General features: G+C 46.9%; 1 protein-coding gene and 1 long non-coding RNA gene across 6 annotated transcripts in view; one reads left to right on the top strand and one right to left on the bottom strand.

The window, feature by feature from the left end:
• Nucleotides 1-25369, top strand: part of NR6A1 (nuclear receptor subfamily 6 group A member 1) — a 927754-nt gene that overhangs the window by 191020 nt on the left and 711365 nt on the right. The gene's annotated exons all lie outside the window — the stretch shown is intronic.
• LOC146868780 (uncharacterized) overlaps nt 8268-25369 on the bottom strand; it is a 62286-nt gene continuing 45184 nt past the window's right edge. The window contains exons 3-5 of one of the 2 annotated variants that reach the window (XR_014964084.1): nt 19566-19696; nt 19282-19460; nt 8268-10151 (exon numbers count right to left, since the gene is read on the bottom strand). This is a non-coding gene — a long non-coding RNA (uncharacterized LOC146868780). Of the gene's footprint in view, nt 10152-13600; nt 19461-19565; nt 19697-25369 lie in introns of those variants that run through there. The other variant, XR_014964078.1, reaches the window with a different exon arrangement.

Below are 25369 nucleotides of genomic sequence, written 5' to 3'. Positions count from 1 at the left end.
TAAGGAGCCTCAGAGCAGCGGTGGAGGGCAGCGAGCACAAGAAGCTGGCGCTTGCCGTACGTTCCACTTAGTGCAGTTTGAATTTATCATACTGTGACTCTGCTCCGTTTCCCGAAGCGCGTAGAGGTACTGAGAGCAATGCAAACATTTCACTCCGCAATATCATGGCGTCTCCACTCCTAGCTTCATCTTGCCTTGATGATAAGCTCGAATTCTCAGTGCCTCTTGAGGCCTTTCATCATGTTCCAGCGCTATAAAGATTTTGCACACCTTGATGTTCATCATGTGTTGAGTACTTGACAGTAAATGACTTGGGGCTTTGAGAATAAAGGGGAGTTTGTGTGCCTTGAGATAGACTCAGCTGCCACTGGAATGGCTCGCGAGCCACGCACTTATGGACACGCATTTCTCCACCGCAAGGTATGTCTGGCCATTGGCCACGCTGCAAACCTTCTGCTACACTTTGGGGACGCAATACGTGATAGGGTTCCGCAGACACATTGCGTTGCGAGTGACTGCACAACGAGGTCGTTACCATGGTTACCATCACCGACACACTTCCGGTTGCTCGAGGAGAGCGCTATGTGCCTGCGACTCACTGTACCGCGAACTACATGGTGGCGATTCAGACCTCGTCCCAGAAAGAACTAGGACTGCAGCGGGATGCAGCGTTTCACGTGGCAGGGAGCGAGTGTGCCGTTCTTTGCTCTCTGCCCTCTGAAATCTCTTTTATGTGATTTGGTGAATTTTAAGCATGGATCTAGCACTGGAGCACAGTTTATGGTCTGAAGCCATACAGGCTCTCGACACTACGCACTGATAACCCACTGGTATGAGCTATCAGTGTCCGCTCCCCTCACTGTCAGAGCTCTAGGGTTCACAGTCAAAGCCTGATCAGTGCATTCACTCCAAATTCCTTTTTACATGTTTATTCCTATGGTTTTGTTTACTTTAGTATGAATTCAGAACTGCAAATCCCAGAATGCTCTGAAACATTTGGCTGGAAGTGCTATTCAGAGATTGCTCTCGGAGAGTGTACAATAGGGCCTACACTGGCTATTGTGCCAACTCGTGATACTGCCCTCTATTGCTTTTACAATTTATCAGGCTGTTGGTCCAGATAGTTCAATTCAATTGGAATCAAGGCTGTTGGAGACTAGTTTCATCACAAGATGCAAAGACAAAAAAAACAAAAATACATTTTTTATGTTAATTATTTTTTTTAAAGGGTCGTTCAGTTGTACATAAAGTTTTATTGGATATATATATATAGTAACAAAAATGCTTTGAACACTTTTTTATTATAACTTTTCACCATCCTGGTCAGCAGCCACACTGCTCTACAACATAGCTTAAAGACATTGGCAAAGCCTATAACTCTGGGATAAGCAATTATAAGGTCCCAAAGGTGAGACCTATTGGCTATGCCAGTACTTGTTGAGGATTGGTGGAAGTATGAGTCCAGTCAAACCCTGGTAGGTAATTGGAGAGGTGTCCTTTGGCTCCGTAGTCTGGGCGTACAGGAGTGCGGGTGCTGAGAGGGCAAAGCTTCTAAATATGCCATTTCAACAAAAGCAGATAAAATCCCAACTCCCTTTAATTTCTAGATTTGTGCCCAGTTCCTAGTTTTGCCATTGATGGGTTTAATTAATCATGAAAGGTCGTAATGGTGCAATGAAATGTCTTTGTCTCGATAATTACATGTATTATTCTTTCTGAAGTCTTCGTCTGTTCCTGGCCGAGCTGGTAGCCTCGAGTGTCATACTTTAGGAGTTCCAAACACACGCCACTGCTGATATGAAGGGGGTAAGGAAGGTCTGATAGGCTGGGATCCTCCCCTCCCCCCCCCCAACAAGCCATATGGACACCCCAGACCTGCAGCATTATGTGGGGGTGACTGGCCAACGCAGTGGGCAAGTTCAATACAGTTCATCCTCCCCACACCTCAAAATTAGACCCGCCTGCCTCTTCTACTACATGCAAGCTGCTTATTCAAAGTGTTTACTGTCCGAGCTTCCGACGGGTCTCAAACCTATCGAAAGTGTACATTGGTTGGGAGCCAAATAACAGAGTAATTGTTGTCCACCCCATGGTTTTAAATGTAGGCTGCTCCTTGTCCTGACAGTGCAACTGAACGGTGCACAAGATGGAAAGCTGTGGGATATGAGACCAAACGCTGGAATGGGTTTATTGTGGATGGTCCATTCACATCCAAAGAGGTCTTCTTGGAGATGGACGGCTCGACGCATGGGTTCCTCCATTACTTGGGTACACTCTGAATAAGCACCATGGGAGGTTTACCCTTTCTCCCCAGACACCCCTTCCCTGACCATCTAAAAGTATATTTTCGATACTGAAAGAGCTGAAATCATCTACAGCCCTGACTGCTACTCCGATATCATCTTATGAGCAATGCGGTGCTCTGGCCTCCTTCTTTGTGGCAAAGGTGGAGAAGATCTATAAATCCTTCCCTCAGGTCGTGTCTGGTTCTGTCCTCGTGGCTCGTCCTCCTACTTCTTACTCTCTGACAACTTTTCCTGCCATCGCCCATGAGATAATGTCTGTGTTATGCAGCAAAGTCAAGTCTGGTTCCCCGTCTGATCCTCTCAAACCGGCCTGTGCAATGAAAATTTTACCTGTGCTCATTCCTCCGCTGATCCATGTGATTAACTTTTCTCTCTCTACAGCTGTCGTACCGAGCACTTGGAAACACACTAGGGTGGTCCCTCTGCTAAATAAAACTAACATGGATGCGGCCAAACCGGAGAGTTTCCGCCCCATCTCCCTCCTGCCCTGGGTCTCTAAAATCTCTGAGGTCTACGTCAATACCATCTTGACGGGGTATCTGGAGGAAAATAACATACTGGACCCCTCTGAGAATGGTTTTGGTGCTGGTCACAGCACAGAATCTGCCCTTCTGGCTTCACAGTACAGAATCTGCCCTTCTTGCTGTCACCGAACATCTGAGATGGGCCTTGGATGAGGGTCATTCTTTGGAACTGATTCTGCTTGATCTCAGTGCCGCGTAGACACAGTTTCCCACCAGATCCTGCTGAGGCGTTTGGAGGAGGTGGGTATAGCGGTCGCCGCCCTGGATTGGTCTGCCTCCTTTCTTTCCAGAAGGACCTTCCAGGTTGCCGCCCCTCCCTTTACCTCTGGAGTTTATGCCAACAAGCAGGGGGTACCGCAGGGCTCCGCTTTGAGCCCTACCCTTTTCAATTTGTATGTTCAACCACTGGCGATGGTGGCTAAGAACAGAGGGCTCACGGTAGTATCGTACGCAGACGATACTCAGTTGGTAGTCACACTCTCAGATGACATTACTCTGGATGCTTGTAAGTTCCGTAGCGATCTTGAGGCCGTCTCGGAGTGGATGACTGCCAACTGTCTCCAGCTCAACGCCAGCAAGTCTGAGGTACTGCTGGTGGGGAGAGATGCAGAACTGTGCAGCGAGCACTGGTGGGCTGCCACGCTGGGGCCAGCACCTGCTCCTAAACAGGTGGTAAAAAACCTAGGGGTTTGGCTGATACCGCCCTTTGCTTTCGAACCCAAACTAAGAAGGTGGCAGGGACCTGTTTTGGGCTATTGCGGGGGCTCAAACCTCTGCTGGGTTTTTTCACACCTCCTATTAGGCAGGTTATCGTCCAGGCCCTGATCCTGTCAAAACTGGACTATGCCAGTTCCCTTTATCTGGGGGTCAACCAGTCTGAGATTGCCAGACTGCAAAGGGTTCAGAATGCAGCGGCTCGAGCTCTCCTTGGCCTGCCGAGGAGGCGTCCTACTTCTAATTCAATCCGCCGCCTCCATTGGCTGCCCGTGGCCTTGCGCCTAGAGTTCAACGCCCTCTGCATTACTTTTAAAATCCTTAATTTTTGTAATCTCCATATATTCTGACCAATCTGCATACTTTCTAGATTCCCTCCCGCCAACTTCCTTCTATGGGACAGAATCTTGTGGCTGTCCCCAGGGTGAGGAGGGCTCGTGCTGGAGGGAGCTCCTTCCGTGTGTTGGCTTCGAAACTCTGGAATGTGCTCCCCAGTTCTTTCCGCAGTATAAAGACCTATCTGCCTTTCCGTGACGCTGTGAAAACATTCCTCTTCTCTCCGTTATAAGCTGTCCTGTTCTGCTACAAGCTGTGCAGTGTTTTAGTTTTCAGCGCCGGGACACACCTTTGCTGGGGCCGCCGTGCGCTTTACAAGTCACCATAACATAACATTATAGGTTGTGCAGGCTCTCCACTCTTAGGTCTGGGCTGCCCTATGCTCACCTGTGAACATAGGTGGACTGCACTTCTTGATGGGGACCTTGAAGTACAGTAACACCCCTTGCTTGGGTTACTGAGGAACATATCCTGGCAGTCTGGACTGAGATATACATTATTGGGGGTTACTGCACTCCGTCTTACAGTTCCCTGAAACCCGCTAAAAGCGCACCCACTGGGGTAGGTTTAAAAAAACAAAAAAAAGGTTCTTGCCTTACCTAACCACGCCCCTACTGGATAAACCCTCACAGTGATCGCTTCTAGGTCCGAGATCTCGATTCTGAAGGACACTCAAGGGCACCTGCTGAGAGTTTTGGATTCCGTGTGCACGCAAAGTTCCTCAAGGTGTGACTAGGGTGATCCCATGATTGATGGGTCCTGTGGAAGTGGGCACATGGGTACAGGGCTGGCTTCAACACATGCCACAGTACGTCGACAGCGAAGATGCCTTTTGGGAATCGTATGGCTAGTGTCTGCAGGACCTCGCCGACGCGGACTAAATGTTTCATAAATCAGGCGTAAGTATGCCCTGTTCCCCTCCTTCTGCTTGAACACTGCGTACAACGGAGGGGTTCACTCTACATGGGGTTGTGTGGTGCCTGTTGTATATTTTTCTGTCAGGATGGTTTCCACCATAGTTTGTACATCATCACACATTCGTTATCAGTGCTTCCCTTCCCTATTGAGATATTTTTAAATCAGTGACTCAGCTGCTTTTATTTCGTAATAAACCATACAAAAATGAGCTATCTTTTTTGTTGCATTGGAGAATTTTTCACATTTTTCTGTTTATTTTAACACAGAATGTCCCTTTTTGAAGAGAAAGCGAACATGAACTTTTTGCATTCCTTATAAACACATTTTGTCATTTCTATTTTCATTTACCAAGAATTTCTAACAAGAAATGTCCCAGTGCTTACTTGGAGCTGGTGGTTGCACCTGGGGGCCATAGACCCTCATTTATGGAGACCAGCACTTGTTTTTCCACTTCAGACATTTACAGAAAGAAAGATAGAAGAAAAAAAAGGAAAGACGGAGGAAGAGACAGACGGAAAAACTATTTTAAAGGGAGAAAACGGGAATCTGCAAGAGGAAGCTAAAGGGGCAGAGAGTGTCTGGAGGAGGATTAAAGAGTCTTGAGGTGGAATAAAGAGAAGGCAGCCTTTGCATTGGGTGTGCAAGCATGTCATTGCACCGGCCACGGGCTTCTGAGCAGAGCTTTGGGCACCGGCACTCATTTCTTTTACAGTTAAGCACTGGTCTCACCTGTGCAAAATCTATTGGCTTTGCTAATGTCTTTTAGCCATGGTGACCAGCAGCGTGCCTGTGCAGCTCGGCTAAAAGGAAAGTTAGAAAGAAATCATTAAGAGGCAGCCAGCGCTGGCTGCGGTGTAGTAATTTGTTTTCTTATTGCGGGTGGGCAACACAGACACTTGAAGGAACGGTCAGTATGAACAACAGAGGGTGGAAGGCAACAAGACAGTTAAAACAAGCATTGACATAGCCAATAGGTCTCGCCTTTGGGACCTTATAAGTGTTTAGCCATGCAACAGTTGCATAACTAAACACTTATTAGGTCCCTAAAGCGAGACCTATGGCTATGCCAATGCTTGTTTTAACTGCTGCAATCTATTGAAGCCTCACGGAGAACATCAAAGCGGCCGCGAAAGTGATCGCGATCAAACATCAAAGCGGCTGTGCGGCCGCGAAAGTGAAAGTAATAGCGGTAAAGCGCGACGTGCGCGCCCGCGCTCATGCACTGTAGGTCTAGGCTGGCCTGGTAGCACTTTTTGGAGCCCTCACAAAATGTCTCGCCAGACCAGCGCATGCGCTGGGTCAGGCGAGACCTAAAAACACTATGAGGCAGCCAGGTCTGGCTGCAGCATATCGCTTTATTTGCTCTTATGGTGGAGGGGCAACATATATGACAGGAGGATGGGAGGCAAAAAGCAACACGGATAACTGGCAGGTGGAGGTGGGAGTAAAGAAGCAACACAGACAAGGGTAGGGTGGTTGCAGGGCAAGAGCAACATGGACATGGGTGGAGGGTAGTAAGAAGCAACACGGACATGGGTTGACGGTGGGAGGGTAGTAAGAAGCAACACTGACAAGGGTTGACAGTGGGAGGGTAGTAAGAAGCAACACTGACAAGGGTTGACGGGAGGGTAGTAAGAAGCAACACTGACAAGGGTTGACGGTGGGAGGGTAGTAAGAAGCAACACTGACAAGGGTTGACAGTGGGAGGGTAGTAAGAAGCAACACTGACAAGGGTTGACGGTGGGAGGGTATTAAGAAGCAACACTGACAAGGGTTGACGGTGGGAGGGTAGTAAGAAGCAACACTGACAAGGGTTGACGGTGGGAGGGTAGTAAGAAGCAACACTGACAAGGGTTGACGGGAGGGTAGTAAGAAGCAACACTGACAAGGGTTGACGGTGGGAGGGTAGTAAGAAGCAACACTGACAAGGGTTGACGGTGGGAGGGTAGTAAGAAGCAACACTGACAAGGGTTGACGGTGGGAGGGTAGTAAGAAGCAACACTGACAAGGGTTGACGGTGGGAGGGTAGTAAGAAGCAACACTGACAAGGGTTGACGCTGGGAGGGTAGTAAGAAGCAACACTGACAAGGGTTGACAGTGGGAGGGTAGTAAGAAGCAACACTGACAAGGGTTGACGGGAGGGTAGTAAGAAGCAACACTGACAAGGGTTGACGGTGGGAGGGTAGTAAGAAGCAACACTGACAAGGGTTGACGGTGGGAGGGTAAGAAGCAACGCGGACAAAAGTGGAGGATGGGAGGGTAGTAAGAAGCAACACGGACAAGGGTGGACGGTGGGAGGGTAGTAAGAAGCAACACTGACAAGGGTGGACTGGTGTTAGGGTAAGAAGCAACACGGACAAGGGTGGAGGGTAGTAAGAAGCAACACGGACAAGGGTGGAGAGTGGGAGGGTAGTAAGAAGCAACATGGACAAGGGTGAAGGGTGGGAGGGTAGTAAGAAGCAACACGGACAAGGGTGGGACAGTAGTAAGAAGCAACACGGACCAGGGTGGAGGGTGGGACGGTAGTAAGAAGCAACACGGTCAAGGGTGGGAGGGTAGTAAAAATCGACATGGACAACGGGTGGGTAGGAAGAAGCAACAGAGAATGGTGGGAGGGGAAAAGGCACCATGGACAACAGATGGGGGAGGGAGGGGAAGAAGCAATATGGAGGTGTGTAGATTGGCTGCATGGGGTGAATCATCGAGGGTGAAGATGGGATGCGCTGCAACTTGCTTCTGTTGCTACAAGGGACACAAACTGCCTGGCAGGCGGGAGACAACTATATGTGCTTGGGGTGTAGGTTGTGATGTGTAGGTGAGGTAGGTTGGCGTAAATGTGGTGTGAGATGTTTAGGTGCATGTGTTTGGGTACAGTGTGTGTAGTGATAATGGGGGGGGGGTGAGTGGGATTGTTGATGTAGCACACAGGTGTTGGTATATGCAGTAAAAAGTGTAGGGCATGGAGAGTTAGACATCCTGTAACTTCTTGCCTCGTGCCACGCTAGCATCAGTGGAGTAGTGTACCTTAGAGCCCCCTAAAGCAGATGTTTGTAGAACCCGAAGGTCACAGGGTGGAATCCAAGGGCGTCCACTCTGGACTGGTTTGAGAATATGAGCTGTCTGGAGCTGGGTGACAAGAGCACCTGTTAATGGCATCGGTGGAAGTTCACTATGTACAACGTGCTGTTCAGTCATAGCTATGAAGTCGTATTCCCTTGTAAGATAGTTCAGTGGGTCAGTGCCCTGTAGCTGAGGTTTGTACGCAGCCCTTTAGTTGTATCTTCAAAGCCTTTCACTCTCCTGAGGTCATGACATGACCGCGAAACCAAAAGTTGTTCCTTTAAGCGCTTAGCAGCTGCAACTATGTGTCAGTAAACACTATATAACCACTACTGCTTTTCAGAATATATCCGTTTTAAAATTCAGGAAAAGCGCCAGAAATTACATCATTTAACAGTTGGTTTGGCTTGAACGTTATCATATGCACTTGATTTAAAAAAAAAAAAAAAAAAAGTAAACCACGTGGCATAAAAGCGCTTTAGAAATTGTGTTGAGCGCAAGAGTGAAATATTCACCCGATGTGGAGGGAGCTAAGTTACTTAAGCCGGAGTGATAATATTGTGTTGTGGTGGTTGTTAATGACAGTGTTATGTTGTGGTGGTTAGGACAGTGCTATGTTGTGATGGTTGTTAGTGGTAGTTTTATGTTGCGGTGGTTGTTAGTGGCAGTGTTGTGTTGTGGTGGTTGTTAGTGACTGTGCTATCTTGTGGTGGTTGTTAGTGACAGTGCTATGTTGTGATGGTTGTTAGTGACAGTGCTATCTTGTGATGGTTGTTACTGACATTGCTATGTTGTGATGGTTGTTAGTGCCAGTGCTATCTTGTGATGGTTGTTAGTGACAGTGCTATCTTGTGATGGTTGTTAGTGACAGTGCTATCTTGTGATGGTTGTTAGTGACAGTGTTATGTTGTGGTGGTTGTTAGTGACAGTGTTATGTTGTGGTGGTTGTTAGTGACAGCGCTATGTTGTGGTGGTTGTTAGTGACAGCGCTATGTTGTGATGGTTGTTAGTGACAGCGCTATGTTGTGATGGTTGTTAGTGACAGTGCTATCTTGTGATGGTTGTTAGTGACCGTGTTATGTTTTGAGGGTTGTTAGTGACAGTGTTATGTTGTAATGGCCGTTACTGGCAGTGTTATGTTGTGATGGTTGTTAGTGGCAGTGTTTTACGTTGTGGTGGTTGGTAGTGACATGCACACTCCAGATTGTATTGTGCCCAGGAGTGGCTCTGAAAGGGCGAGTGTGAGGGCTGAGAATGAAAGCAGAACCCTGAAGCCGATCAATATTCATCCATCTATGAGCGCATTCAGTCATCTTGAACGTATGAGGGGTGGGCGCCGTGCGCGTCACCCATTGATCGGGCTCGGCTGCTGCCCACTCGTCGCTGCCCTCTAGTTCATTCTGTGTTGGCGGGAAGGACCGGCTCTTCTCATTACTAAACATGAAATCTGCCCTGTAAGGCTGCTGAGTGCCTCATTAGCAGCCAAGCGACATCATAGACGCAAGATCTACGCGCAGTGGAGCCCTGTAAATAAATGGCAGGCTTGAGGGGAAAGGAGACCTTTGTAGACATCAGTCAATAAGCAGGCCAGTTCAGATAGGACTACCATGGTTCTTTATTGAGGCAACTCTGAGAAGCAAAAGTGCAAAGCAGAAGCGCTGCTTGTGTCATAGCATGGCACACAGACCAGTACACTGGTGGGCACGGGGACTCAGACGTACAACATCGCAAACATAGCACAAAACTTCACCCTCGTATTAAAAACAAACCAAGGGTCATAGATCATGGATTGCAAAGCTTTGCCCATTGCCGTTGGCGGGGGCAGTTATCCTTGGCCCCATAACACTGTCATGTGCAGTTGTCCTGTCTAGAGTAGTTGTCCTCGATGTCGAAGCATTGCTCGATCCGATGCAGGTGTCCTTGGCGCCAAAGCAATGTTCCATGCAGTCCTCGGCGCTCACGTGTTATCCAATGGAGCTCTGTTCTCTGGTCCGCAGTTTGCATTCATTGGTCAATGAGTTGATATAGAGTGAAACCCACCGACAGCAATGAATGTGGATTGCAGCCGCTAACTTTGCAAGAAGTGTGGCCACCAGAGTAAGCGTGTGCATGCAGCCGTTCTATGCCACAGAGCAATGATCGATGAATAGTCTATTCCAGGTGATGGCTGTTCCGAAGTTATTGGCTCAAGCAATGGGGACAATTCACAAGAAATGTAAGCAGAAGTAAGAGTTCTCCTGTAGTACGTACAGTTTCAGGCACACTTACAAGCGTTTGGCAATGGCCCCAGGACCTTGGAAATAGGAATATTCATATGCAATTAGTACAGCTAGAAAGGCTTGTGCCCTTTCTGCAGTTTATCAAGTTGGATGCTTCGGTACGGATTCACAAAAACATACACGGCTATGTAAAAGAGAACTCCTACAGTACTACTTCCCAGACTCATAAATGTTTTGGGGAATTTCCCCCTATATGTTCACCAATTACTTTTCTTAGTTTGACCGAACCACTATATTCACATTTGCAGTCAACCTATATACACCAAATTCAAATGTTGTGTTGCAATATTGGGGTCATTTGAGGCGATTGCCGCACGCGGCTTGCATAAGCACCTCTTCTGGACACAGTCTGCTGTTTGCAAACACAATGTGATGGGAGCTCTCCTTGACCATGTGGGGCTCTCAGAATAAAACATGTGAGCCTTGCTTTCACAGCCACAAAGACAAGTGTATACTTTGACTTGCCAACCTCTCTTGGGAAGAAAGACATAAACTGTTCAATGTTCCTTGCCTTGTCCCTTTTAATAAATTCTGATTTAGACTGGAGCCAAAGTACTCCTTTTATGGGAATTTCCAATGCTTGGTAGAATAGGGTTGGAAAATAGATTTTACTGTAGCAGAGATGGGTAGTTTGAGGTCAGTGGGTTGGATCATGCCCAAGTCCTATTTATTGTGTTTTATTGAACTGATAACCCTGGAATAGAACTGCAGGTCCCTTTCGGGTGAATGTCTGAAGCGATTTAAATCTCTGTTCTAACCAGAGAGGAAATATAGGGTCAAGACGAAAAGAATGCAAGAATATCGATTTATGGTAAACATAAATAATATTTGTCTTCCATATTGTCTATGTGCAAAATATGAAACCCTGATGTTAATATTGTCTGTAAAAATTTGTCAAGTCACTTTTTATCGTGCTGTAGAAAGTAACCCTTTTCTTTTACACTCACAACATAAGAGGGCTTGGAAAACTTAGAGTTTTCGTGGGTGGCGACTGACCTTTTTTTCTACATTTTAATAGGCTGGCTTTCACTTACATTATTTCTCAAAACCATTGCATTGAAATTGTATAGCATCAAATCAGCTATAATCATTCTCTGGACAGTGATCAATGATCCAGTTAGGGAAATGCACCAATATGAGATAATATGAAAATAGCTGCAAGACGAATGCTAAAAAAGTAAATTTGAACTACTCATTTTGAAGTACTTGATCTTACAAATGCTGCTTCTCTCCTATCCACATTTAAACTGATTAGCATCAGTCTTCGGGCCAGTGCACAAGGCTTGTGTTAATTTTACTTTTAGGGTCAAATTTGTTAAGTGACAGAGTCATATATTTTGGCTAAAGTTAGGGTCAGGCATATGGTTCAGGACATGGAGGCATATTTCGGCTTACGGTTTAAACGTTATCAAATTAATTTGTTTTTTGTAATTATTTATTTTGTTTTAGTATTTTGGGACTATATTGTTAGAATATTTGTGATACCTAGTGATGTAGGTATTTACATTTCAGTAATTGTTTTCTGTATCACAATTTGTAGGTATTAATGTTTAGATTTAAAACCTACAACTAGTTCAAGGATATTTAAATATATCAATCTGTGTCATATATTCACAACAAAATCTGCATCTATGGAATTTGCATCTTCAGCTGTTTGAGGTTTGGAAAGGAGTACACTGCTTCATCCCATAAACTCTCATTTTGGCCATTTTCAGGCAATGGTTTGAGTGTCTACTGCATGGAAAACTCACCTCTCATATATAAATGTACGTAATTAACAACATGATCAATAGAAGATAATTTATTACCGATCTATGAACTACATCCGATCTATGAACTACATCTGATATACTCTCTTGGACTATAAACCCTCCTGTCACTAAGATGGTAACCATCGGTGTTTATCGTAGGCCACAGTAGTGCTTGGCAATGGCTTTCATGAACTAAGATTTCAACTCCAATTCTGCACATTTTTTCAAAGATGAAAGCGGATAATGAAAAGCGGATTCGGAGTTAAACATCTGCATGTTTGCACCTTCTATGCAGGCGGACAGTTCATTGCATACCCAAGGCTCCCTGGTAGAGGCTCACAGCCTTCAAAAACTCTTTTCTATAAAAATTCCTGCGTATCCTCTTCCTGAGAGCTGGCTCTTCTGATTGGCTGACAGAGAGCCTTGAACCCTTGCCGCGGCAGGCAGCAAGTGTTCAAGTATACAAATAGATGTGTATGTTTTTGTTTCTAACTTGCCATTCAGGGCATATTCTCATTTCTCACAGACATTTAAATGCCAGGAATGCACCTTTTATTGATTCTAAAATATCTTGTATAGCCAGCAGTTCACGAGCTCGCTATACAGCGTTTAGGTTTTTGCCGGCGATGTCAATGTGAATTTGTTATAGCTTCTTATTGATATCTACGATTGGCGTAGAGTGACCTTGTTTATGATGTGGCTTTACGATTTGGAACAATAGACTTCTCTTACCTCGCTAGATGTTTACCTTGGATTGTTTGCGTACCTGAGTCACAATCGGCTTTGACTGGCGCTAAAACAACATTCTGCGCAACGTTCATGGCTGCTGAATGGGTGTCCTCTGTGGTCAGGGCTGGGAGAGCTACGTCTGCGGGTGCGACACTGCGTACATTACAAATAGGTGTAATTTATTAAATTCCAATTGATTCTTGCGTGCCCTGATCACCGGTTGATCTTCTCAACAGCCGAAAGATATGCCGTCAGTTAACATTCCAAGGTCCTGTAATTACCCAAGTGCAGCATTACCAAGAGGTATTTGCATGTATGGCATTGAGGGTTGAAAATTTGTTATTTTCAAGGGCTGAAGTATTCGAAATGAGAGCTCTTCCTGTGACTGATAATCAGCGTCAATCATTCTTTCCAGGCGAGTGTCTCCCCCCCTCCCCCCCTTCCAGTTATTTTCTCCTGCCCTAGCTTAGCAGAACGTGATCCTGTATTGAATGGAGTGTGGAAAATGCCATTCAGAATATCAATGTACACTATATGCCTAGTAACCCACGACTACCTCTTAACGTACATCTTATGTAATCATCCAGTAGCCTATGGTAACCCAGGATTGCCCTCGCTCATGAATGGCTCAATGCGGTGTAAAGCCCTGTAACTTGTATATATGGTCAATAGAAGAACTAAAGAAAGAGAAATCCGTGACCTGCTCGAAACCACTTTGCTTAGCTGCGGACCACTACTCAAGCTGCACGGCATGAGCACCCGCAACTTTAGCTTTTTCGCCCAGTATAATATGGTCCTATTGAGAGTGGAGCACTGGTGCATATGTTGGTATTATGCAAGGAACTATATTTATTAGGTAAATAACATTATTTTCCCAAAATATTCCTTATTTTCAATGTAGTTCTATTGGGGTAGAAGGTTGCGTCGCACCCACAATGCAAAGAAGTGTGACACAGAGAAAAATAAACCAGCAACATGAAAGCTCAATTAAAATCAGACTTTACCTTCTCCAAAAAACAAGGATGAATACAGAATAGAATACTTCACCACTATTTGAAACAAGCAATATCCTCTTATTGTTTAACTCGTTGCCCATCACTGGCTTATCGCTCATTTTGTCGGTCATTCTAGACTGCGCCAAATCCCACCATGATTCCTACCTTCCTTTCGGATTGGACTTTTCCAACTCCTATCGAGGTTGCCTTCTTGCTACCCCTTCTTGCATTGGGTTCTAATTTCAATTTGTATTACCCTCTTCCAACTCCTGTCTGGGTTGTCTTCACCCCCACCTTGTTTGGACTGTCTTTACTCCCACAAGATTTGGACTGTCTTTACTCCCACCAGGTTTGGACTGTCTTTACTCCCACCAGGTTTGGACTGTCTTTACTCCCACCAGGTTTGGACTGTCTTTACTCCCACCAGGTTTGGACTGTCTTTACTCCCACCAGGTTTGGACTGTCTTTACTCCCACCAGGTTTGGACTGTCTTTACTCCCACCAGGTTTGGACTGTCTTTACTCCCACCAGGTTACACACACCAAGACCATGACAACTTCCTTTAGACAAGTGTATCATAAGATGCGGGATGGAAGGAGGCTGCTACTTTAGAAAGCTTTGACTTGGAGTACCATAAGGGGTGCTTGAAACAGAAAGAAAGAATCCGGCATGAAGAGAGTCAAGAGGCTTCGCTTTCAGTGGAAATGATGGAACTCTGACGTAGCCGTGCTTCGTACGGTCCCACAGCACCTCTGGAATCTGGGCGCCCCTTATTATTCTGGGATTCTTGTTGCGAGTCCTCAAAGAGATCTGTTGACGTTGTTGTGTTTCATCGTGTTTCGTAATGGATGATATTGGATAGCGGGTTACCGAGGCCTGTTTACGGATCCCTGTGAAGCATTATCTGCATTAAGCAGGGCTGCTCGGATACACGAATCTGTCCACTGCTCAACATGGAGTGACTTTAAAGAATGGCGGCACCTTCTGCGATTGTGTTTTGATGTAATGTTGTATGCATGTAGGTATAATGCAGGTGCGGCTGGTACAGGTAAGAGCGGTGAGGCGGGGGCGGGAAATCGAGAGATGACTGGATAGGGAACATAAAATAAATCAATAAAACCACTTACCTTGCCCTCACCGCATTGCCGACGGGGCGATGCAGCAAGTGCAAGGTAAGTGTTTTTTAAAATTTAGTTTACTTCCCCTATCCCATCATCTGTCGACTTCCCGCCCTGCCACACCGCTCTAACCTGTACCGGCCGCGCCTGGTATCATGTATTTAAGTGTACCTCTTTGGGTGGTTGATAATGTGGACTGCTGAGAGAGTATGAATGTGCTGCTGAGCAGGCAACGCTTAGAGAGCTGTATTTCTGAGAGACTCGTTGCAAGCCCACAGGTGCCAGGTTTGTGTCTAATGTGCACTGTTGGTATATGTTGAAGTATGAATGGTACCGTGAGGTGCCACCACTCGGCGAGCCATAGATCTGGGTCCTCTTGTGCGCGTGGTGGTGCCAGCAGAGATGTCTAATGGACACTGATGGTGACAGGAAAGCCTTATACCTGCTATAGTCCCGAATGTAGGATTGCGTTGTGAGCAAGGAGCATTAGTAGAGGCAAGATTTTAAGATTAAACATATGTATTTAAGATTACTGCAATGCCACAATAAAGGTAGAAAGTGATATACCTCCACTACATTGTTCTTATTCTGAACGGGGTACATTGGCAAAGCACTGTAATGGTGAGGTGGCAACACATGGCCAGATGTTTACATGCGTGCATAGGTCTGCTGTGGAGGGGGTGCTGTGACATCAGGTCATATGCGCATCGCAGAGTCCCACTTCTAAGTTAGTCTTAGCAGAGTGGTGAAATCTCGATGGTGGACGGATTTGGTACAAAGGAGACAATCTTAAGTTAGTTAGTGGAAAGGGTCCTTCAAAGTTCCCACTCTGGTTTGTTCTTGTAGCCCTGCTTCTTTCTACATGTGCCCATATTTACATTTGCATCATTCAGAATTCTCCTGCTGTGTGGCAGCAAGTGCCAGACAAGGATGTGTCACAGCTGCCGATGCTCATGAAATTTTAAAAGCAGTAGATGTGAAAGTGTGGCACCTGCCCTGAAAGAATAGGTGAACCCCCTCCCACCCCACTCTGTGGCGGCTGGGGATGGTGAAAAAGGTAAAAAAACAGGGAAAAGAAGGAAGACACTGACGACATGTTGGGCTGGCGCTGTCGGATTCTTGCTTTTCGGCTTCAAGATTTTTTTAAATTTCGGTGGGTTTTTTACAGTCCAGATTTAGAAGCGGGGCGTGCGTTGGAATTGGATCAGCACACATTGGTAGGTGCACGGTAGGCGAGTCAAAAAGGCTGCGCTTGCATGCATGTGCCTAGAGGCCGGAATGAGTTGCTGGGGGTGGGTTGTCCTTTGGGAAAGCATCATGGAATGAGTATTACTGAGTTCCTGCTGCTTTTTATCTCCCTGACCACGTGTGAACCTTTGTCTGCTGAACACAGCTTTTATGGGCTTGTCTTCTCCATGCAGAAGGATTGCTGTGTTCAGTCAACACTCGCATATACCTTAAAACGAAAGGCCTTACAGGGCATTGCTTTTGTGCTTTCTGATCGGTTTTAAAGCGCTGTCTTTTTCCCAGCGCTGTAAAATCCTTTGAAATCTATTTCTCAAGCATTTTCAATGCAAAGTGGGACTCGATTGTTGCGGATCCGCAGTGACGATCTTCAGGTTGGCCTTGGGAGGGTGCACTTACCGATGAAAGACTGACGGAGACTGATGTCAGCTCTGTCTGCATGGGCTGGCAAGAGAGCATTTACTGAGAGAAGGGCGGGGGCCTCTGTGGGAACTAGCAGGCTTTGCGTTCGGCAATGCACAGCATTACAAAGATTACTGCTGGCTGAGCGGGGGCTTCGGAGGGTTCTCCGGCCTCGCTTGCATTACACCTGCACGGTCAGTGGAGACATCAATATATACGTGGATCTCAGTGAATGACATCTGGAGAGTCTGAGCCTTTTAGATAATGTATTGATGACTGCCAGGTGCGTCTTTCCAGCACTGGGATACCCTATAGACTGACATCCGGGCATTTCAATACTGAGCCGAGAAGTTCTCACCTAGGCCTGGGGGACGTGAATTGACCCCATCAACTAGGGATGAAAAGCAAGACCTACAGAAACTGCACCACCATCACAGTTTGCATCCAGCACAAGCAATATATGGGAGCTGAAAACAGGGGGAGGGGGGGGGGGGGTTGCAGCGCAGGAATACGCCCAACAGGCTAAACCCACTGTGTACAACACCATCGCCTCAACACAAGTGAGAACACAGAGGATTGGCTGTAGGTTGCAAGACCAACCCCAGGCCCTGCCTCATCTTCTACCCACACCAAATGCACACATGGATGGAGTAACTGACATCCAGAAGCTAGCGGTCGAAGGTGTGAGGCGCACACAACACAAGAACACCCAACCACCAAAGCGTCGGGCATCGGGAGCAGCCCTCTCTAGACCCATAGGGCTCCTTTTCTGCGATACAAGCACCCAGGCCATAGGGTCATGAGACCTAATTTCCAATTGGCCACCCTCTGCTTTGGGTCATCCAGGCTTTAAGTACGAAATTGAAAAAACATTACATGATATACATTCAGCAGAACACGTCATAGATATATACATAGCATATTATAGCACACACTTCAAATAGAGCTGTTAATGCACCTTGCTCTGACCTTGGTGCTTTATGAAGCTTAGCCACAATAAACATTGAGAAAAAGTGTAACAAATAACACACACTCGTAACCATGTGCTTCACATATACTATTGATGGACCCAAAAGTACACATTATCCACGTTGGACAGTACTGGGTAGGCTCGTCCGGGTTACTCGTGCTAAATATACCTCATCGATGGCCGACCTCAAATGCATCCAGTCCAGTTACCTTGCACCTTCTTACTACCGCGATGCCTGCGATGCGCCTCAAGGTACAGTCAACGATCGATGGTTTCTACTTAATCCAAAACTCACCGACAGCGTTGAATGTTCACTGAAGCTATCGGGGAAGCGGCTGGACTTGGCTCGCCTCTGAGCCCAGGAGTGCTGAGGTCAGCAAATACCTGGAGCGGTGGAAGTCGCAAGCCTTTCCATTATGAAACGCGTGCAGGATTTCCCAGGCCAGAGGAGTTTACTCGGACTGAAATTGGCAGGACTTTAACAAAACATGAGTCATACTTACAGAAGTCTCCTCAAGCGAGAAGTGCCGGATCTGCTCATATGGGGTAGTGGACTTACCGCTGGGGTGGATTCTCGGTGGATTACTGTGGTTTCTTATCGTAGTTTCACATTTTCGTACTTTTCGTTCACGGCCCATTGATGGGGAAGGTTTAATGGTTATTTATTTCAACTGTACAATCTGTTACTTTGAGTGGTGGGTGAATTCCAGATTTAAACCCAATTTAAGGCCCTTCTCATTTCCCTAACTTTGATAACTTTGAAGTAAAGTGGCAGATGGAGGACAGTAACGAGCAGGGCTGCATCTCCAGTTCTTCTGTACTCGCAAGGCTAGGGCATACGAGGATCTGGGAAGGCGATGCGGCATGCACGTGGGCTCCATACCGGCTTCCCATGGCCAGTGAATTTATTAATTTCTTTTATTCGGGAGTTTTGTATCGCACTAAGTGATAGAGTCTAAAGGATGAAGTAGGTTTCTACATCCGTGTGGGATGCAAGCTACAAGGATACAGGGCGAGGGCACAGGGTGTTGTGTGTAGTCCTGCTCTCTTTCATTGTGTACTCCACCCCTAGTGGTGGAGAGGAAGCTGTACCTTGAGTAAACCGGTTTCAGATTGGCCAGTGACAGGTGTGAGTCAATCCTATGTCAGTGGGGTGGTTTGCATTTGTGGGGATCTTTCCTTCTTATGAATCAAGCTCTGGTGTTGGTGAAGGAACACACAGCTGCTCACATTTCTAATTCCAGTCTTGCAACTCTTAAAGCCCCCCCCCCCCCTCCCCAGATCACCACAGGGACCACAGGATTAAATCATGTCAAGCGTCACCTCTCCTCTTTCCACCAGCTCCCCATTGAAGCCACAATAACACCTACAAATCAAACTCCTCTGCAGTCAGCGTACAGCTTCAACAAACCTCCATCGCTGAATGTATCTGCCCAACCATGAAGAGATCCTAGACATACCACACGTAGTGCTCTGAAGGAATCTTAAGGCACTATGCTCTGAAATAAATGACCTAGAAAGACTTCCACTCCCAACTGAGTCTTCCCTTGCACTGTCCAGAACCTCTGTACCCCTTTGTCTCACTCTTTACTGCCCAGAAAAAAAACTGTCCTACTCATGTGCTCTTAGCTCTCGATCATTGAAGCTCTTGGGTTTATGTTGCTGTACTGTTGATTCGTTAATGGCTATCTGCGCCCCCGCCCTGCAGCTACGTGTGCACAATAGAAATATGTCTGTATATAAATGAGTATGCTACGGGATGAACAGCTCACACCTTACACAGGCGAACTTGGTTCTGAAACGTGCGTGTTGGGCCAGAGCAGTAATGCCTAGGATGGCTTTGGATTGGGTAGGAGTCAGACAGGAAGTGACTGTTACTTTAGGTGGCCAATGCAATGATGGGTCCCAGAGACGGCTGTCGCCAGAAAACCTACAACTGCGGTCGACTCTGCTGCAAGAAGTAGGCAGGATGCCAACACGGTCTCTTTCATCGTGACTTTTGAGACCATCTCGGTAGCGCAGGCCGTCCAGCTGGAAACGATCAGCGTCTGCCATTCCTGTAAGCAGTAATGTTAAATATGGCAGCCGCTTCCTCTCCGCACATGACCTGTGACTGCAAAATGAAGAGCAGAATAAAATTAAAGAAAACCTTGGGTGCGGAGAGAAACCCACTGAGATTGGGCCCATCCCTGAGCAGCGAACAAAGCTGAATACTTACTCGCACACTTCCCGCCTCAGAAGAATCGACAGGGCTTGGCTATCTCTCCAAAACACCCCTCAGATGCCCTGCAAATCTGCTCCAGATGTTATGTGGCTTCGAAACACAACGTTCCAACATAACAGGGCGGGCTGAAACGAGAACCAGGTTGAAGTGGTTATTACCAAACATTTACAAGTTGTTTTTTAGATACATGAAGAATTGCTATAATTGACATATTTCCTGTTCGCTCACTACATTATTTTTTAGTTAAAACTGCATAGTAACATTAGCACTTTACTTTGCCTAGATTGATGCCAGGGTGGTTGAGTCATGCTGTGCAGGCAGCCTTTCGTTGTAATTCATATATGCTATTTTGCCATCACAGTTGAGGACGTCGTACAGGTGGCAGCCAATCTCAGTCTAGATCGGAAGAGTTCAAATGCCATGGAATGAAACCCATGCAACAGTAAAGGATCAACTCGCCCACTTTGGGGGTGCAGGTATTGGGGAGCTAAGTGAAGGTTAAAAAAGGAGTGCTTACGCAGGACAAGACAAAGGGCATCCATAGATAGGACTTGTTGAATAAAAACATGGCTGCCACAGATTGTAATAAGAACATTATCTAATTCGTACATTAGAATAGCAATAGATATGGACCTGGCCACGCCTTTTAAAAAGTACAACAGTGTAAAGCAAGACCAATCAAACCATCAGGGGGCCCTAATTTCGTCCAAAGGCTTGTCCATCACATTCTGCTCATATATTACCCCATGTCACAAGTTAGTGTTACCTCATGATGCATAGTATGGCTCCTCATGCCACAGGCTGCCGTTACCCTATAAAACATGGTAGTGTCACACCTTGCCAAAGGGTTCCTATACCCAATGGATCAGGGAATTGATGGCCAATGTGGTGTGTTTGAACCTCTCCTTGATACACCAAACCTCTGCCTCATGCCATAGGTCAGTGGTTCCCAAACTGTGCTTAAGAGTAGCCAGGGGCGCCGCGCACGATGTGGGAAAGATAACGTGTGCTGAGGAAGCTTCTCTAATATAATCATTGTAGTTGTGTGAATGTGCGCAATAAACAAATGATGTGTCTTTCCTGTCACAGGTCAGCTTGAAGGCAGCAAACTTATTTAAATTACCCAGATGCAGCGCAACACACGGGGGAGTTACAAATGCCACCTGTGTAATCCCGAATTATTGTTTGGCCCAAGAGCGCAGGGCCGCCATACGTGCTTACAACATGCTTTCACGTATTCTCTGTTTACCCGCGCACAGCAATCTTTCGAGCCTCGAGCGTTATTGCTGCCCGTGTTGTGCTGCGCCTCTTAGGACCCTCTTCTTCACAATTTACACAGGTTGGTTGTAATACTCCTTGCTTCCTACTGCAAAGAAGGGGGACATGACAAACTCGTGACCCCCAAGCAGCCTCTTTATTTATGCTGGCTGCTGTTCGTGACGTACTCGTACTCTACTCCTGTGAAAGAAACACTGCGCCGGAACTTACAAGCCCCGGCCTAGTGTATGGAAACAGGTTTTGAATAATGTATGTTTCCACACTACTAGGCCAGGGCTTGTAAATTCCGGCGCGCTGTTTCTTCACAGGAGTAGAGTACGAGAACGTCACGAACAAAGTGCAGGAACAGCAGCCAGCATAAATACAGGGACTGCTTGGGGGGGGGGGGGGGTGTCACGAGTTTGTCATGTCCAGGCACGAACGGGCGCAGTTTGGTTTACCTTTGCCACGCCTGCATGCTTCACGGCATGCTAGTTGTACATCCGCACATTGGCCCGCTTTTTTTGATCGATAGGGTGCTTAGGAGGCAGCATATGGTGGCCACTACTAACTATCCCTGTATAACGGACTAGCTAGCACTAGCAAACTAGTTTTGTGCAATTCTTTCTAGTTTAAGTCAAATTTAGTGAGTGAAGCTGTTGTCATACCCAGGAGTCATGGCCACATCTCAGTGCACTTCCAATCTGCAGTTTGTTGCCATATTTCTGCAGTATGCCACAACAATGAAAATTCAGCACTGTACAAACCTCTGTCATATAAAATAACAAAAACACCCATCCACTCATCCTCCATGGTAAATCCGTCGTAGGCCATTTCTGGAGGCCTTGAAGCCTGTTGGTTTCTAATCCAGTCTTGCTATTGGCCTTTGCTTCACTCTAGCTGTGCGAGGTTTTTAGTGGTGCGTTGCCTATGGCTCAGACCATCCCATGGGTCTTAAAGAGAAGGCTCTAAGGGTTTTTTACCCTGAGTAATGCTCTCTAAGCATCACATTGCACAAGCACCTTTACCAGGTATTTGCCGAAGCAGTACAGGGCACTGGGAAGGCTGCTTGATCCATGATCCGCTGCACCGATGAGGCAAGCCCTCCACAGGTACACACTAGACAAGCTCACAGCACACACTAGTCGTGGTCTCAACATGCACAAATCGAGCATACACTGCACACAATCCTAACGTAATGTGTCACACCCATTAAAAAAATCTCACACTGATTTGAAAGAATCACAGATCTGTGATTCGTACAGTAGCTATGAACATGTGTGCACTCCTTCTGTGCCCCCTTGTTCGTCCCCATCTCTCTCACGCACACTTCTCTCTCACTATTTCCTCTTCCCCTTCACCTCTCTTTCCACCCTCCCATCACAAGCCACAGACCTAAATGAAATCAGCTCATTAAAAGTATATCTGTGCCATGCACAGGAGTCACCCTTCTCAATGCGTTGCTGCACAGCATGCCTCCCTCTGCCCACCCACCTCACAGAAAACCAAGTCTGATTTTCGATTTATTTGAATAGAGCAGCTCTAGTAGCCAGAATGTCCGCCAGGGAACAGTAACTAGATTAGGAAGCGCTCGTCCGATCGACACGCCCAGCCCCACCTTCTGGTTTGTCATGGTTTTATCTCCCCTGAGAGAAACACTCTTACATTCTTCTTTGTCGTCTATATGAGTTGAGTTGTATATAATTTGTCATAACAGTGTTTATTTGTATTCTTACACATTCTGGCTTTGATTCTGCCTTATGTATTATTACTTCTTGCTCTCTCTTGTATGTTATTTCCCAAGTTATGTGAAGTGCTCTGATGCGCCTGGGCTTTGTATGTGGCACATAGAAATAAATGTAATATCATGTATTTTGTTTTAAACTTGTTTGCAATTTTTATTTGCATCATTGTTTTTCTTTCATGGTTTCCATGCCCCCACTTTGTTATGGGCATCTCTGAGTGGAACAGAGAACCACAGCTAGAAGAAGGGAAAGGGTTTTTGTAGGAGAGAAAAAGACACATTTTTAAATCTACTTCATCGGCTTCATCCCAATTAATTTCAGGGAGAAAACTGGAAGTACTCCAGAGGTCGTGCTTACATTCTCCCACCAGTAAAAAAAAAAGTGACATGATGGGGAGCCACGGCCAACTGCCAATTAGGGCAAGGGAGCCACAGGTCAAAAAAGTTTGGGAACCACTGCCAAAGGTAATTAAAACCCCTTTTCAGATTTTAACGGCTTGGTTTTGCTCTTTGAAGAAACATGCAGCGAAGCCCATGTCACAGCTTTGCAGATTTCAGATGCTCGGCCTACGAGTAGAGTTTAGGTGGTACATGATCCGATAAGAGACGAGACTCCCTGACAGGTGGGAGATCTACATATGTGGTACCTACAGTCAGTGGACCACAGTTCTGTCTCTTGATCACCCAAACAAGCGTGGTTCAAACCCATTTGTTCTAAGATGAATACAGTCTCAAAACCCTCCTTCCACGGAGCTTAAAATTATCTTTCCAATGCTTGCGTGTCCCAGGAACATGTAGAGGCAGAATCAGCCTCCGTTTATTATTTCATTTCATAGCCACCTCCTCACACTGTACCGGTGAAATTACTTTTAAAGCTTCTCGGCGCCATAGTTTGCAAGACGCTTTGCTAAAGCAATTTCCAAAATATAAATGATGCCTTCTCTCTACTCGATCTATGGAGCTGGGTTATCAATTCTAAGGGACCAGTCATGAGTCTGCTCCTTGCTGAGAGATGGTTCATTCACGTTAAAAATGTGTTTTTTTAAGTGGGCTGGACAAGCTTTAGAATAGTTTCCCTTTTAGTATGCCATCATCTCCTTAGAGTACGTCATCATCCCCTTAGAGTACGCCTTCATCCCCATTTAAGTACGCCGTCATCCCCTTCAAGTACGCCGTCATCCCCTTCAAGTACGCCGTCATCCCCTTCGAGTACGCCGTCATCCCCTTCGAGTACGCCGTCATCCCCTTCGAGTACGCCGTCATCCCCTTCGAGTACGCCGTCATCCCCTTCGAGTACGCCGTCATCCCCTTCGAGTATGCCGTCATCCCCTTCGAGTATGCCGTCATCCCCTTCGAGTATGCCGTCATCCCCTTCGAGTATGCCGTCATCCCCTTCGAGTATGCCGTCATCCCCTTCGAGTATGCCGTCATCCCCTTCGAGTATGCCGTCATCCCCTTCGAGTATGCCGTCATCCCCTTCGAGTATGCCGTCATCCCCTTCGAGTATGCCGTCATCCCCTTCGAGTATGCCGTCATCCCCTTCGAGTATGCCGTCATCCCCTTCGAGTATGCCGTCATCCCCTTCGAGTATGCCGTCATCCCCTTCGAGTATGCCGTCATCCCCTTCGAGTATGCCGTCATCCCCTTCGAGTATGCCGTCATCCCCTTCGAGTATGCCGCCATCCCCTTCGAGTACGCCGCCATCCCCTTCGAGTACGCCGCCATCCCCTTCGAGTACGCCGCCATCCCCTTTGAGTACGCCGCCATCCCCTTTGAGTACGCCGCCATCCCCTTTGAGTACGCCGCCATCCTCTTTGCGTATGCCGCCATCCCCTTTGCGTATGCCGCCATCCCCTTTGCGTATGCTGCCATCCCCTTTGCGTATGCTGCCATCCCCTTTGCGTATGCCGCCATCCCCTTTGCGTATGCCGCCATCCCCTTTGCGTATGCCGCCATCCCCTTTGAGTAAGCCGCCATCCCCTTTGAGTACGCCGCCATCCCCTTTGAGTACGCCGCCATCCCCTTTGAGTACGCCGCCATCCCCTTTGAGTACGCCGCCATCCCCTTTGCGTACGCCGCCATCCCCTTTGCGTATGCCGCCATCCCCTTTGCGTATGCCGCCATCCCCTTTGCGTATGCCGCCATCCCCTTTGCGTATGCTGCCATCCCCTTTGCGTATGCTGCCATCCCCTTTGCGTATGCTGCCATCCCCTTTGCGTATGCCGCCATCCCCTTTGCGTATGCCGCCATCCCCTTTGAGTATGCCGCCATCCCCTTTGAGTATGCCGCCATCCCCTTTGAGTATGCCGCCATCCCCTTTGAGTATGCCGCCATCCCCTTCGAGTACACCACCATCCCCTTCAAGTACGCCCCCATCCCAGTATGCTGTCACTCCCACTGAGTACACTGTCACCCCCACTGAGTACGTCGTCATCCCCTTCGAGCATGTTATTATGCCCTTTGAACACCTCACCATCTTCTTTGGAGTAGGTCATCATGTCCTTTGAGAACTCAGTGAGAAGTAGAGCCTGGGGATACTCTTCAACTCCAAAGTCTCTTCATTCCAAGTCAACAATGTCAGCCGACCACTCCCCATACTCTGATTAATGCCACCACTTCTCACACTGACCATCGGTAGAGTAGAGAGGGTCTGGATGATGATGGATCTCAGCGGATGTAACAATATCTACACCAACCTCCCTAAGAAACGAATTACAAAGCTAAAGAACCAGGCAGGCAGGATGTACGTAAACCTTTGTGGTTAGTATTGACATGGTCAAGCTCACAAAGTGCTTCA

The sequence above is a fragment of the Triturus cristatus genome, chromosome 1_2, assembly GCF_964204655.1.
Source record: "Triturus cristatus chromosome 1_2, aTriCri1.1, whole genome shotgun sequence".
NCBI lineage: Eukaryota > Metazoa > Chordata > Amphibia > Caudata > Salamandridae > Triturus > Triturus cristatus.
Note: the sequence above shows the minus strand (reverse complement) of the source record. Positions and strands in the feature narration are given on the sequence as shown.